This window comes from Cornus florida, unplaced genomic scaffold (genome assembly GCF_030987335.1).
Source record: "Cornus florida cultivar Cherokee Brave unplaced genomic scaffold, ASM3098733v1 CherokeeBrave_3.0.0_Hap2_Chr01, whole genome shotgun sequence".
In the NCBI taxonomy this organism is placed as follows: Eukaryota; Viridiplantae; Streptophyta; class Magnoliopsida; order Cornales; family Cornaceae; genus Cornus; species Cornus florida.
The window spans coordinates 101,521,886-101,537,885 of NW_026775571.1; the positions used below are offsets into that span (position 1 = coordinate 101,521,886).

Consider the following 16,000-nt stretch of genomic DNA (forward strand, 5'->3'; position numbering starts at 1 on the left):
AGGATGTAAGATAAGCTATTATGATGTCAGGCACTGAACATATACCTGGCGCTGCTATGGCCTCTAAAGGAGTCAAGACGGGACCTCGGCAGCCACCTACGCTCCAGATGTCCAAAACCGGATCTTTCTCTATGGGAGGTGGAAAGATGAATACAACCTCAAAGGCCAAGGCACAATTAGAAGGAGGTTCTACACATTGTGGGAACATGAAGCATACTCATGAAACTTGCTTTAAGTTACATGGGTATCCTGAATGGTGGAAAGAACTCAAGGAAAGGAAACAACATGAAGCTCATGCTAATTGTGAGTTGGGACGAGCGTCCTTGGTAAATGCAGAACCTCACTTATCTTTTATTCCACAAGTCGAACCTTCAAGCGATTCAACTCCTCCCAATAATCAAGGTAATTGTGGCTATGCATTGCTTAATTCTGATCAGGGTAATTACAGTGGCTGGATTGTTCACTCGGGAGCAACTGACCATATGACTTTCAACTCAGATGACTTTATCAAGATTACCCAACCAAGACGAAGTAGTGTTGCCAATGCTAATGGGATCACATACCCTGTTACAGGGGCTGGAACTGTTGCTCTCTCACCATCTCTCTCTTTATCTAATACTTTACTAGTTCCATCCCTCTCAAATAAGTTGATGTCTGTAGGCCAAACCACTCAAGAACTAAATTGTGTTGCTCTAATATATCCTACTTTTTGCCTTTTCCAGGATATTCTCACAAAGGAGATCATTGGGCGTGGTACTAAGAGAGGGGGGTTGTACTACATGGATGATTTTAGTCCGGGTAAATCAAATAACATGCAACACTCAACTAGTGTCAAAGAGAGACAGATTTGGCTATGGCATCGTCGTTTGGGACATCTGTCATTCAATTATATGAAGTATTTGTTTCCAGATTTATTTTTAAATTTACATGATTCAAATTTTAAATGTGAAACATGCATTTTAGCTAAAAGTCATCGTGTACCTTTCCCGATAAGCTTGAATAAAAGTGATATTCCATTTGCCTTTATTCATTCTGACGTTTGGGGACCGTCTCCAATTACTACTGTTTCTGGAATTCGTTGGTTTGTGACATTTATTGATGATTGTACTCAAGTGACTTGGTTGTACTTGCTAAAACACAAAAATGATATGTTGGGTGTGTTTCGATCTTTTCATGCTATGATTCAGACTCAATTTTCAGCTAAAGCTCAGATTCTTCGTTCTGACAATGGTGGAGAGTATGATAATCAGGAATTTCAAGCTTACTTCCAGAATCATGATCTTCTTCATGAAACCTCTTGTACTCAAACACCACAACAGAATGGAGTTGCCGAACGAAAAAATAGACATATCTTAGAAACTGCTCGGGCATTATTGATTAGAGCACATGCGCCGAGTAGGTACTAGGATAATGTTGTGGTCACAGGAATACATCTATTGAACCGTATGCCTTCAAAAGTGTTGAATTTCAAAACTCCGTTACAGGTTCTTTCTAACCACGTTTCTCTACCCTCTGTCTTGTTGATTCCTCCTTGAGTCTTTGGATGTGTTGCCTTCGTTCATCTCCATAAAAATCAACGTACTAAGCTTAACCCTTGCACAGTTCGTTGTATTTTTTTGGGGTATGGCACACAGAAAAAGGGATATCGATGTTACAATCCAGCTACCAGGCATACCTACGTCACCATGGATGTTACTTTCGTGGAGTCCAAAAAAAATTTCTCTTCACCAGCATCCAGTTCTTCCCTTCAGGGGGAGATACGATATGAAGAGCAGAATTGGTGGGACTGTGTAGTATTTGAAGACACTCTAATACAAGCCAAAATTGGAAGCCAAGTGAGGGAAAAAAAGGAAGTGGTGGTGAGTGAGGAAAATAGAATTGGCCAAGTAGTAGAGATTGGGAATGAAGACCGTACACAGGAAGCTGAACTCGGATTGGACACTGAAATCATAGTAACCCCTCACTCTTCAGCACCCAATGACCCATTGTCTCCTGAGAATATCCCTGAGGTAAGCTCTCCTACTACACCTTCTTCTCTTAATGAATTGGATATCTCTGTCAGTTATAACTTACCTTTTAGACATAATCGTGGAAAGCCTCCAAATCGGTACTCACCAGATTTTGAGGAGAGAAGATTAAAATACCCAATTGCCAACCATGTATCAACTCGGAGATTATCAGAACCTCTCAAGGCGGTTTGTACTCAACTTGTCTTCATGCCATGTTCCCAATGGAATACAAGAAGCCTTAACGGATCCAAAGTGGCCTCAAGCGATAAAAGAAGAAATGGAGGCGCTATAGAAAAATAAAACATGGAATTTTGTTCCACAGCCAGAAGGAAAAAAGACAATTGGGTGCAAGTGGGTTTTCTCCATTAAACATAAGGCAGATGGATCCATTGAAAGATACAAGGCGAAACTTGTGGCAAAGGGATATACACAAACATATGGCATAGACTATCAAGAGACTTTTTCACCGGTGGTGAAATTGAATACTATCAGGGTCTTTTTATCTCTTGCTGCAAATTTAAACTTGTCGTTGCACCAATTTGATGTTAAAAATGCCTTTCTTCATGGCGATCTTGAGGAGGAGATTTATATGGATATTCCACCAGGGTACACTGTTACCTCAAAACCAGGGGTTATGTGTAAATTGCAACGTTCATTATACGGTCTAAAACAATCACCCCGCGCATGGTTTGGACGATTCAGCTTTGTTATGAGGAAGTATGGTTTCTATCAGAGCAACTCGGATCATACTTTATTCTTGAAACATCAGCATGGAAAGGTAACAGCTTTAATAATCTATGTGGATAACATGATTATCACAGGGGACGACATAGAGGAGATTTCTAAACTCTAGAAGAGATTGGCAACCAAATTTGAAATGAAGAATCTTGGGGGTCTCAAGTATTTCTTAGGGATTGAAGTAGCCAGATCAAGAAAAGGTATATTTTTGTCTCAAAGGAAATATGTGCTAGATTTATTGTCTGAAGTGGGATTGTTAGACTGCAAACCAGCCTATACTCCGATGGTTCAGAATCAGAAGCTTGGAGAGTACCCAGATCAGGTGCCAACTAACAAGGAGAGGAATCAAAGATTAGTGGGTAAGCTAATTTATTTATCCTATACACGTCCAGATATTACTTATGCCGTAAGCATAGTCAGTCAATTTATGCACTCACCTAGTGAAGATCATATGGATGCAGTAGTTTGAATTCTTCGTTACTTGAAGTCGGCTCCAGGGAAAGGACTTTTTTTCTCCAAGAATAATCATCTTAATATTGATGGTTATACAGATGCAGATTGGGCGGGGAGTGTTTCCGATAGGAAGTCTACATCAGGCTACTTCACCTTTGTAGGAGGTAATCTTGTTACGTGGAGGAGCAAGAAGCAGAAGGTAGTGGCATTATCTAGTGCTGAAGCCGAGTTCAGAGGAATGGCTAAAGGACTTTGTGAACTCCTTTGGCTTAAGAGGTTGCTAACGGAGATTGGCTTTGCTCCCAATTCCGAAATGAACTTATTTTGTGATAATAAGGCAGCCATCGATATTTCTCATAATGCCCGCACTAAACACATTGAGGTAGATCGACATTTCATCAAACAAAAGCTCGATGACAAGATAGTTCAATTCCCATTTGTCAAATCTGAAGGCCAACTGGCGGATATACTCACGAAGGCCGTTTCTAACAAGATCTTCTACAACTCACTTGACAAGTTAGGCATCAGTGATATCTATGCACCAACTTGAGGGGGAGTGTTGGCGTGAGTTGTCAATCCAGATTTAATTGGAAAAATTGTAGGGCTGATTAGTTGTTCTGTTTATATTTTATTATTTTCCTTTCTTTAAGGGTCAACTATAATCTGAGCCTAAGATTGTGTATAGCCTAGAATAGCTTCCATAGTTTGTGTCTGTACTGCTATATACATGTTGTATTCATTCGATAGATAAATGAAGAAAAATCCTTCTCTGTTTGTCATTATCCACATTGATCAAGTATACTTAAATCATATCTAAAGGTTATCTTCTTGTAAAGGAAGTTTATATTCGACACACATGAACTATATATATATAATTTGATGGATGAGTGAATGGGGTTTGCATTGCAGCTCAGAATCTTGGACTTGGACTGGCACCACCTTATTTGGGTAATGGAGAGAATATTTGGTCAGTGAATTTTGAAGAGGGTGTGAATTTTGCGGTAGTGGGTGCTTCCACGATGGATGCTACGTTATATCGAGAAATGGGATTTGAAAATCAGCACGAGAAATTTTTGTTGGGAGTTCAGTTGGGTTGGTTCAAAGAAATGTTGCCATCTCTATGCACCAACGCATCTTCAGGTAAGTAGACCTCTGCAGTACTTGACCAGTTGAACTCCAGGGTCATTGGGAGTTTAGGCACTTATTTCTAAACTTTCTCATCCATATACACATATATATATATATACCCTATATATATATACCCGGTGAGTCCGGCATTTTAACTACGTATATACAGAGTTAAAGTCAACAATTTTCAAAGTTACCAATTTTGATCAAAATCTGGTGTAGATATGAATTTGGATAGTTCATTTTCTTAAACATCCCTCTTATTGTTCAACTTAAATTCCTTACTGACAGCAGTGTAGAGACAGGCCAAGGAAAAAGATAACTAGAGGTGCTATTATAAAACTCTATAAATTGTGTCCCACTAGAACAGTACTCCTACTGAATCACTTCCATGAGTGGACAATTTATGTTCGGTGTTTCAGCCTTCAGGGTACCTGGTTGCATTGTAAAATGCAATTTTTCCTCTCTCTCTCTCTCTCTCACACACACACACATGCGTGCACACTTCTTTTGAAAATGATTTATACATGCAGGAGTTAATCGAGCTTGGAGTGGTGACGCTCATGGTCCCTGGGATCATACCACTTGGATGCACGGCGACCAATCTTAGCCTATTACACCAATTCTGCAGCGGAAGATTATGACCCCAAAACTGGCTGCCTCACTTGGTTGAACAAGCTTTCTGAGTACCACAATGAATTACTTCGGATAGAACTAAACCGGATTCAAGAACTTCATCCCCATACCACCATTAGCTATGCAGATTATTACAATGCTGCAATGCCCTTGTTTCTCTCTCACACCAAATTTGGTACTTCCACCCTTTTAACTTTTTTTTATACACATCAATATTTTGTGACTTTTCTCCAGCTCTAGAGAGATGGTGTACTGCCTCAAAGGTGGAGATTGCATCATTTCCTATGATAAGTAGGTCCCACAGATGGTGTGCTGCCTCAAAGGTGGACTTTTCTTTTTTTGGTCACCGGTGTTAATGGGTGGTATTTGGTACCAAATGAGGTGGGAAAGGTGAGCCACTAAAATGAGGCAGGGGTAGTGATAAGGTGATAAGGTGATGGGTTGGCAAATTTTTATTGGGTCTTTAGATTTTATTTGACATGTCAGCAGAATAAGTTAATTAAAGCACCAAAACGGTGCCGTTCATTAGAGGGTAATTTTGTTATCTTGGTTTTCCGGTGCCAGAGACTCACCTGATGTCCTCAACTGTAATTTTTTAATAGTTCAGGAAGGACATTTGTTAATTTAGTGGGGTCTTGTGCAATTATCTTATAGTTCAGGGGGGTTTATTACACTTTACCCTAATTTGTATGACATCACTTTTGGTTTTTTATTTTTTATTTTTTTTATGATATGATGCATGCAAGTACTTTGGCTATAATTTTTTTCTAGATGACTTCATATTATTATACAAATAGAATAATTTTGTATGCCTTTGAACACTTTGTTCGTAAAGCTAAATTAAGTGAGTCCAATTAAGTCTTGAAAAATGTAAATATTTAAATTGTACTTGTACTTGTACTTGGCTCAAAGAAAGAGTGGATCGAGAAGATAAGACTCGTTTCTATTTTGACAAGATTACACTCGGGACGGAGTCGGGATTTAGTTTCTATGACAATGTTGTATTTGAAGCATGTAATCTTAATTTGTAAATCATGGACAATACTTGAGTTCTCTCATGGGAGGAAGAACTTTATTCTCCCAGTTGTTATGGACCAATACAATTTAGACACATATCTAAAAAGACTAGACTTGGGTCTTTCCTTAGGAAGATGAAGTTTATTCTTCAGCCACATGTGGCCCAATACAATTTAGACACATGTCCAAGTTTTAAAAATTTTTAGTAATGATTATTATCCAACTTCTTACCTATTAAACCCAAACTCAATTTTTTTTTTCTTTCCTTATTTGAAATTTTTAGAATCCCTCTTTTACTCTTTTTGCAAGACTCTCTCCTCTCTTCCTTCCTCCCTCTCTCTCCCCACAAATCCCCATACTCAACCTTAGTCTATCTACATCAATCAACTACTAAACTTTTATTCAGTTTGTAAAATAATATACAAATCAGCAAAAGCTCATAAGTGATACTCCCTCCGTCCCATATTAATAGTCCATTTTTTTCTTTTTACATGTCCCAAATTAGTTGTCCTCTTTGAAAAGTCAAAGCAAATAAATTCTATATTTCCATCATTGTCCTTTTTCTTTTAAAAAAATTTCAAACTTTGTAATTATATATACTTAAATTAGAAGGGACAAATTGGTAATTTTAAAAGGGAAAATGCATTAAATGCATGTCCCCTTAAAAACTCCCATTTCTAAAAATGGACCTCTAATGTGGGACGGATGGACTATAAAATTGCACCAATCAGAATTAGTATTCACAAACTTTTAATGTTTCTTTTTCATTTTTTTCACCAATGAAAAAATAATAATAAATAAATAAATTGTTAGCTTTATCAATTGAAGGTGTGGAAACTTGGGAGAGATCCAAAAGATAGATCTAACTATGAACAAAAAGTTAACATCAAATTTTCCTATAATATTTTAAGCTTAATTATTTCCCTATTCAACACATAATATAGTACATTCTTCAAATAAATTTAGTAATCAAATAGAGGTTGGTATAGAAACAATCGTGATTCTATTGGAAAAGAACAAAAAAAAATACTTTGGAATTCAGCTTTCACCAGCGCTCAAAAACGCTGGTGAAAGTCCAAAAAAACATTGGTAATTACCAGCGTTTTACCAGCACTTTTGAAAAAGCGCTGGTAAATCTAACATCAACATTACCAACACTGGTAATAATTACCAGCGTTTTACCAGCGCTTTTGAAAAAGCGCTGGTAAATCTAGTGTCGGTAAAGCTTACCAGCTCTTCTTAAAAAGCGCTGGTAAAGGATCAATACCAGCGCTTTTCAAAAAGCGCTGGTAAAAGGTCTTTACCAGCACTTTTACGAGCGCTTTTTAAAAAGCGCTGGTATTGACCCTTTACCAGCGCTTTTTAAAAAAAGCTGGTATAGTAAAAAGCGCTGGTAAAAGGTCTTTACCAGCACTTTTACGAGCGCTTTTTGAAAAGCGCTGGTATTGACCCTTTACCAGCGCTTTTTAAAAAAAGCTGGTATAGTAAAGGGTATAATAAATGACCCTTTTTTTTTTAAAAAAAAAAGTGCTTTTTTTTTTTTTTTTTTTTTTTTTACTGTCGCGTCTTAAAGAAGCACTAGTAAAGTGTCATTTATTTTATTTATTTATTTTTTTTCCCTTTATTTTGGAAAAATATCTTTACAGCTAAATGTCATCCGTCATCCAATATAACACAAGTTGGCAATATGAAAATAGCATCCAAATTGTTTTTACATAATACAACCATAAGTTAACCTGCTGCCAATATGAAAAATACCATCGAAATTGTCTACTTATAGATAAAGTTGATAAATGTCAACCAAAACTCAAAAAATGTCTACTAATACAACCACAAGTTAACCTGCCAGTATGAAAATACCATCCAAATTGTCTAAATCTACTAAATGTGACACAAAAAGAATTAAGAATTTTTGACAAATGTAGTACAAGTTTTTCAAAAAGAACCCATCCAAGGCGAAGGAAATGCAGAAAGCACAGCCACAACCCCATCTTCAGCTTCAACTTCAACTTTAACAACTCTTCTTGCCCATTTGATTTGAATTACCCTACATTTTTTAGAAATTCATTAAGTGCACATTATAATAAATGAAAATTTAACATATAAGAGAAATTAAAGTTCATAACCTTAACTGAATTGGCATCGGGACTAGAAAATGAATTTGGGGATACTCTAGGAGCATTTAAAGAATCAGAACCCTTCAAAATAACAAAGCAAAATACAAGAAATCTTAGCATAAGTAAACGTATATTTAGTAAAGAGTAAAACTAATAATAAATATACCTGTCCACTACAATTTTGTTGTTGCGTCTGCATTAGCATAGCCACCTGTAGTTGTAAATTTTCTAACTTATCGTCATAATTGGCTCGTAAATTTTCCAACTTGTCGTCATAGTCGGCTTGCATTTTTGAAATGGTCTCCTGAAATTCTACACGTGCAGCTCTTGCCTCCTCATCAGATTTTTTGGCATTATTAATCAGTTCAGCTTTACTAGGAGAGGGCCCCAAACATCGCTTGGTGTAGGCCCCAAGCCAAGCATCTGCACACGACCGGTTCTCTCTTCTCCCCTCACAACGGAGAACAAATCATTAGAACTGCCAATAGACGAGTCAGAGTAACTTTTTTGAAGACATTTTATGTTTTCTTGCAAAAAAAAAAAAAAAAAATTGTTATTGTTAGACAACATAAGGCTAGACAGTTCAAAAAAGTTGAATTAAGTTAAAGTTGTAATAAAATATATTTGAATATATACAACACAAGAACATGCACAAAACCTTATACATACTAAATTATATATAAGACAGTAATTTTCGAGTTCTGCTAAACTGCTATAAGAAATACTAGCAGCAAAGTCATGTTCGTTAGAACCTAAGAATAATCACTCATATGAAGAGAATTTAGGAGATAAACAACGTGTGTGAGTGTGATAGATTTTCTAATAGTAATAATATGAAACAAGATTTCCCTAAAAGAATGATAATGTGGCGAATCGTAGCATTTACAATAATAATTCTCCAAAGGATTAAAATTAGTTATGGGAACTATAATTATTATTAATTTTGCAAATAATCTATAGTAATTAGTGATTTGAATAGACAATACATGTTTTGTATTTTGTTTTTGTCTGGAACAAAATAGAAAGATCTCTCTTTAATTGGCCATTTAACAATTAAAATATAAATAAAACAAGTGAGCAAATATAGTAAATTTGCTTGCCCTTTAAAGTTAGATTAAACTATTCAACACACTAGAAAATTACTAAAACAAATGAGGACTGTTATTTTGGCAAACATCAATAGGGATAAATGCAAAATTTCCCAGGTTTTAAGCTTCCAGTCCGTAGGAACTAGTATATAAAAATCTCACTGCTATTTGATTAGGTAGGCTTTTTGGAAAGTAAAGGCAAACAAAGCTCCAGAGGGACACATTTGGTCTAGAGTCAGATTATGACTAACAACACTAGTCTTTATACCAACAATAAACAGGAAGAAGTATATGTCTTGCAAGATTATTATTAACATCAGGCACCTGCCATTTCTATACAGAAACATAACATGATTAAATTTCCAAACATGTTGATTAAGAGAATTTAAAGTTATGATTAGTGTGTACTATATTACGTAAACATTATCGACATATGACCCCATTGTACAAAATACTATTAATATTATTGATGGTGATTCTTGTCTAACTTGTAGACATCTGATGCAACTATTCAAGCATATAAAAATAAATACAATTGAGAAGCGTCCACATACAATGATCCCATACTCCCATGTTTTTCAACAAATACAAGAAAGTAAATTGCCTCCACACGGGCCAATGATTTAAAAATTAGTCACTTCAAGACATGTGACCCCCTAATACACCGCAAAGAGTTTAAAAATTGGTCACTTCAAGACACGTGACCCCTTTTTTGCAAACTGGAAGCATGAAAACTTACAATCATCTCCGAAGCAGCAGCATCAATAGCATTGTCATCCTTATTTACATATGTGCAAATGAATAAATCTGCACGAGAAAGTTGAATACATTTTTTTTTTTTTCTCAATCTATAAAAGAAACATAGACATTATGATATATATTATTTACCACTAACATTTATAATCATTCAACGACATAAAAATTGAAATAATTTATATTGCCAAAACTTCAACTAACCTCGGCAGAAACACATGCAAAGCTTTTTGTCCCTGTAGTATGCATCATTGTCTGCTTCCCACGATGTTCTTTGTTTTTTTCACTGACCTCCTACAAAAAGTGAGAAAAAGTAAACGTTCTTTGAGTAAAAAACATTCTACCTAAAATAATGACTGAACAGGTAAACTATAAATTCAACTCATTGACTTTAAACAAAATTGGTAGATGGAGGATTACCTTCGCCATAGGCATATCCCAATGCCTAACCAAAAATTCCCAATGCTCCTTTTCAACATCAGATAGTGGGTTTGCCAATCTTTCTGCATCTGTATACCTAACCGAGTAGTATTCACTTTTTAATTCACACTTGTACCCCCTCTATTTTTTCCGATGGAGGATAATGTCCATTGTTTTAACATGATTCCCGCATTATATTTTCCCTGAAAATGTGATAATTGCTGCATGTTAATCCACTTTTTCCATCAAAATTATTTTAATGTCATTGAAGGGTTTTACCTTTACAATGTTCCACATATCCTCTTTAAGCCGTTTATGCATCTCCCACCAAGTTTTGTAGCACAAAGGAGCTAATCTACCATTCCGGACAAGTGGTCCCAAATAATTAGTATATGTACCCCTTTCAAGGCCGATTGGTTATCCATACTTATTAACCCTACACAAAAATTAACAATTGTAGATGTTTAGTACAAAAATAAAGATAGAATATTGAATATAGTCTAATAATGTAAACTATATAAGATGATCTCTATATATATGTAACCTTAATGGTATTAAGGTTAGTCGCGTTTACGACATTCTTGCATCGGGTCGGGCCCCGTTTATTCTTCGGCGGTGGTTTGGATGATTTTGAAGTTGAAGCTTTGGTATTTTCTTCACTCACTTTTTCCACTTCACTAACCGTTCGTTTCATTGTCAACTTATTATTTATCCTTCCTGAAAAAGGAAACAAAAAAGTGACAATTCATTTAAGAGAATGCCATTAAAATTGTTAAAAAAAGGCGGTGCATAATCCAAGTAAAACTAATAAAAAGAAATAACAAATACCTCAAAACTTTAGGGTGTTTTTGGTTGTCCAATGGAAATTAGAATTGCATAAGGAAGGCTTTGCTTAGGAATAAAATGATCTCACTCAAGTGTTTGAAAATGAGCTAAAAAAAAGAATATTGAGGATTGAAAAATAATTAATTAAAAAGAATTGAAAAATAGCAGTTTAAGTACTTAGTGATTGTGCAATTGTTATTCATTGAATTTTCAAATATTTAGTGACACATACATATTTATACCGAGACTTGAAATTCCGATCAACCATTTGAAAAAAATAGATTTGTAGCGGCTGAGATGACGTGTAATTAAGTGGCTTTTTTATTTTTTATTTTTTAAATATATCAACCATTAGGAGTTGAGTTGTTTGTGATATTCAACAAGGTGGATTTGGTCTCAAAGATGTGTCTGTTTGGAATAAAGGTGTCAAATCTTTGGCTTCTTATACAGCCTTTCCCTTCTTATTTTTGGGTGCAATGGGTTCATCAATACATTCTAAAAGGTTGAAGCTTATGAGATGTGAAGATTTATCCCAACTACTCATGGTTTTGGAGTCAGTTATTGTAACTTAGAGAGATTTTTAGGCCATGTGTAAAGCATACATTAGGCAATAATCAGTGCACAGGAATGGAATCCAATAGAAGAGTCATTCCGATTTTTGATAATTTTTTGTTGTTGTTTGGTTTGCTATATTAAAAACATGAAATGTTCATGTAATATAACATTCACTCGATAGTCATACACAGTAGATGAGGAGGTCTCAGATTTGAGATTCAATGTCAACCTTCGCACTTTTACACACTACTAGTATCTTTAAAAACAAAATTGATACAACAACTATATTTCAACAATATTTTTAATGCTATGCAATTAGTATTCAATAGATTACTTTTTACATCCTATCCGAAGTAGACTTTTAACATGGGACGGAAGGAGTATTTTCCATTTCAAATAAATGACGTAAAATTGTAATCAAATTCCACGTCTTCATATATACACATAAACACACTAAATTTTTTTACAAATCAACAAACATTAGTTAAAATGAAATAATTATTATATAGTTCAAAGATGATCACCAACAAACACATAAGTATAAATTTCAGTCAGCCTTTTTTATTATTTATTTTTCTGAATTGTTATTATTGTACTCTTCTTGATCTATAATATTCAGGATCTTAAAATGCTAATTGGCTATGTGTTTTTGAAAATATGTAGACTTGCAATTGAAATGTTGCATTTGATTCGTGAAAGAGTTAGTTGACATTATATTGGGGAGTTTTGTTGCGTCTTTCTGTCACATTTTGATCAGATTTTTACTTTTCTTATTTTTTTCATGCTGTTTGTACTTGTAGGAAGCCAAACGGATTTTTTTTTTATTTATTTTATTTTTATTTGTACTTTTCAGCCTCTTATTAGATGCTTAGTATTGAAATAGTTAAGTTTTACCATTTGGCTCATATGTCCTTAACATTCCCAAAAACTCTCACCTGAACTATGTAACAATATAATTTTCTTCCAAAACCTGCATAAACTTAGTGTTTTTTTTTTTTTTTTCCCCCTTTTCAGTTTTTGCGGCTGAACCCACTAATTTATAGACTTATTATATATATTTGGTGAGTAATAATAGATTTAAAATGGTAAAGTTAAGGACTATCGACACTAACAAATGAGCAAATAAGTTTTTATAAGCTTTAATGAATTCAAAATAAGAGGCAAGTATGATTATGACCATAGGTCAAAAATATGACTTTAATCAACAGAAAATGCTTTAGATCTCAATGTTGGAACACAAAAAAAGAAAGAAAGAAATTACCTAAAAACGAAATCAGACTAATCAACGACAAAACTTGTTCCAATAATCCAAGCTACGATCGATTATTTCCTCCTGTACAAAGAAAAATAAAATTGAAAATTCAGACAACTAACACCGAGAAAAAAAAATAAAAAATATTAAATTCATCTCCCAAAAAATAGCAAATCATTCTACTGCTCGCTATGGTTGCTACTCTTAAAACAATCTCTGCAAAAATTGATATATTTACCCTCCATCTCAGTGGACATCTCCAATTCAACATTAAAATCCACATTAAAAATTAAAAATAAAAAATTTTAAAAATTTTAAAAAAAATTAAAAATTGAAAATTAAAAGAAAAAGAACTTACATTTGGAAAATTCCATTAATGGGATCAAAACAGATCATCAAACATAAACAACCAAACATGCATGTTAAAAGAGTAGGAAGCATATATCAGAAGAAAGAAGCATTTAGAAAAAGTAATCAGAACTTCAAGTGAAATCCAAAATTACTTAAATTAACAAATAAATCGGTAAATAACACAAAATATTCCACGAACTAAGTTAGAATCAAGAGTGCAAGAGTTCCTATAACGAGTTGAAGCGGAGCTAAACTAAAATTACGACATGAAATCAGAGTAGTAGGCAAATGCAGACTCAAAAACTCTTCAAAACAAAGAAATAATAAAATGCTTTCTAAAATATTGAGCATTTTCTAGGATTTTACTTAATTTTTTCTCGTTCACCCAAGAAACCAAACAGGAAGTCACAAAGATGAGAATTTATATACAGACCTTAAAAATAATGCAGTCTCTTTAATTTCTGCTTCGCGAACTTGATTACTTTCCACACAAGAAGAGAGTGAAAGTTAGAGTAGTTTTATGGGGACTGAAATTGCTTTCTCTCTCTTACTCTTTCTCTTTCCTCTCCTGATTTTGGATGGAAAAGACAGCGAAGGGAAACAGAAAGAGAAGGCGTTTTAAAAAGGAGAGACAATAGAGAGAGAAGGGGTTTTTTGAAAGCTGTGAGAACTGGTGATGGAAGGGCGAGACCGGTGATGGGCGATACGGGTGTTGGAAAGAGAGAGAGTTGTGATGGAAGGAGAGAGAGCATTAGGGCTAAATAAAATGGCAAAGTACTTTACAGTGTTAATTGGCCCCAAAAAACGACATAGTTTAGGGCTTAAATAGTTAAATGTATATAAATCAGCGAAGGGAAAAAATAGAGGGAAGGGAAAAACGTGGAGGGAATGGAAGGCGCTCCTTAAAAAAGCGCTAGTGCTAGCGTTTTTCTGTATTATCCATAAATTATTGGAGGATCACACCGGTCCACACGTTTAAAAAAAATTTTCGTTTGGTGGAGGGGTTTGAGAAAACTGATGGGTAAGCCAATGGTGTTTGGTGGAGGGGTTTGAGAAGACTGATGGGTAAGCCAAGGCAATGATATATACATATGTTGAACGATCACTTACATATGTTGAACGGTCACTTACTTTTCTGATTATACACACACACACACACACACACACACACACATATATATATATATGCTTTTGAGACGCTCTTCTCTGCAAACGTGCATTAACATGACTTTTCTTCTTCATCTCACTACTTCACATTCAAACACACATTCATTTTCACACTCTGCCCCTCGTCATCTTAACATTCCCGACCCAACCCGCCATCGGATGCTACACATCCATCTTTAGCTTCGGGGACTCCCTCACTGACACCAGAAACTATCTTCACTACGCTATGTCCAATAACTTGACTCTCCCCAACTTTGCTCATCTACCATATGGAGAAACCTACTTCCATCATCCCACCGGCGTTGCTGTGATGGTCGTCCCATCATTGACTTCATTGGTACATTTATTTATATACATACAAATATAATATATATATTGTAGGCACTAAAAATTTAGTGGGCTTTGGTTTTGACAAATTGACCCATTATGAGCTTAATATTTAATTATGTTATTTAATTGGCTCAAGCTTGGTCCATTTAAATTATATAATTAGCCCAACCCAGATGGTTAAATAAACAGATAATTATTCCTAATAAAATATATTTGGAATAATTATTTTTAAGGATAATTATCATAATATAACCAATCCGGTCCAGTTATAATTTTATCCTTATCAAGAGATGACACGTGTCATCATCCTATCAACCCAAGAAGCCTATAAATAGAGGCCTGGAGGAGAAGGAGGGGGACAAATTCAGAGTCCAGAAATCCAGAGACTCAGAAATCCAAAAGGTCCAGAAATCCAAAGGGTCAGAAATCCCGAGGGCAAACCTGAAGGCGAAGAACACCAAGCACATCCAAAGTCGTGCCGTTCTTCACCAAATTCAACAAATTTTCTCCTCTCTGAAGACGAAGAATAACAAGTACATCCAAAGACGTGCCGTTCTTCATCAAATTCAACAAATGATACAGATTCAGAATTCAGAAATTCAGACACAAATTCAGAATTCAAAAGTTCAGAAACAAAGGACACAAATTCAGAATTCAGAAGTACAAAAATCCAGAGACTCAGAAGTCAGAGACACAAATTCAAAATCCAAACCCAAAAGCAAAGAACATCAAGCACATCCAAAGTCGTGCCGTTCTTCATCAAATTCCACGGTGGTCAACAACAAGCACATCCAACGACGTGCCATTCTTCATCAAATTCCACGGTGATTCAAGAACAAACTCGTGCAGCCCTTGGATCCAATCAACAACAAAAAGGAGATCATATCAGAGGACCATTCTTTTTGTAAATAATATTATTACAGAGGATTGTACTCAAATTTTCCAAATTAATAAATTACTATTTGCTCCATATTTTGTTTCTATTTGCAGACTTACAAAATTTGTGTGTACAAATTTTTCGCACGCCCGGTGGGACTTCCTCTGCCTCTCATCTCTTTCTCCTACATTAAATCCTCAACAAATTCATCGTCAGATTCTATGACTTTCAACAAGATTCAGACAAAGAGCAAAAACACTACCAAAGACATCGCGGTCATGACG

The 16,000-nt window shown here is 35.1% G+C and overlaps 1 long non-coding RNA gene and 1 pseudogene across 5 annotated transcripts; one reads left to right on the top strand and one right to left on the bottom strand.

The window, feature by feature from the left end:
- Positions 1–4,087: 4,087 nt before the first annotated feature.
- On the top strand, positions 4,088–5,935 carry LOC132279056 (GDSL esterase/lipase At1g28610-like; annotated as a pseudogene).
- Positions 5,936–7,775: 1,840 nt separating this feature from the next.
- Positions 7,776–14,245, bottom strand: LOC132309714 (uncharacterized). Of its 5 annotated transcripts, none has more exons than XR_009482543.1 (10): positions 13,776–14,245; positions 13,001–13,072; positions 10,904–11,076; positions 10,639–10,795; positions 10,360–10,562; positions 10,144–10,233; positions 9,926–9,993; positions 8,265–8,625; positions 8,114–8,179; positions 7,776–8,028 (listed from the first exon to the last, which is right to left on the bottom strand). It is a non-coding gene; the product is annotated as an uncharacterized LOC132309714 (long non-coding RNA). The 5 variants fall into 5 exon arrangements; XR_009482541.1 differs by having other exon boundaries at positions 8,108–8,179; XR_009482544.1 differs by lacking the exon at positions 13,001–13,072 and having other exon boundaries at positions 8,108–8,179.
- Between the last annotated feature and the right edge of the window lie 1,755 nt (positions 14,246–16,000).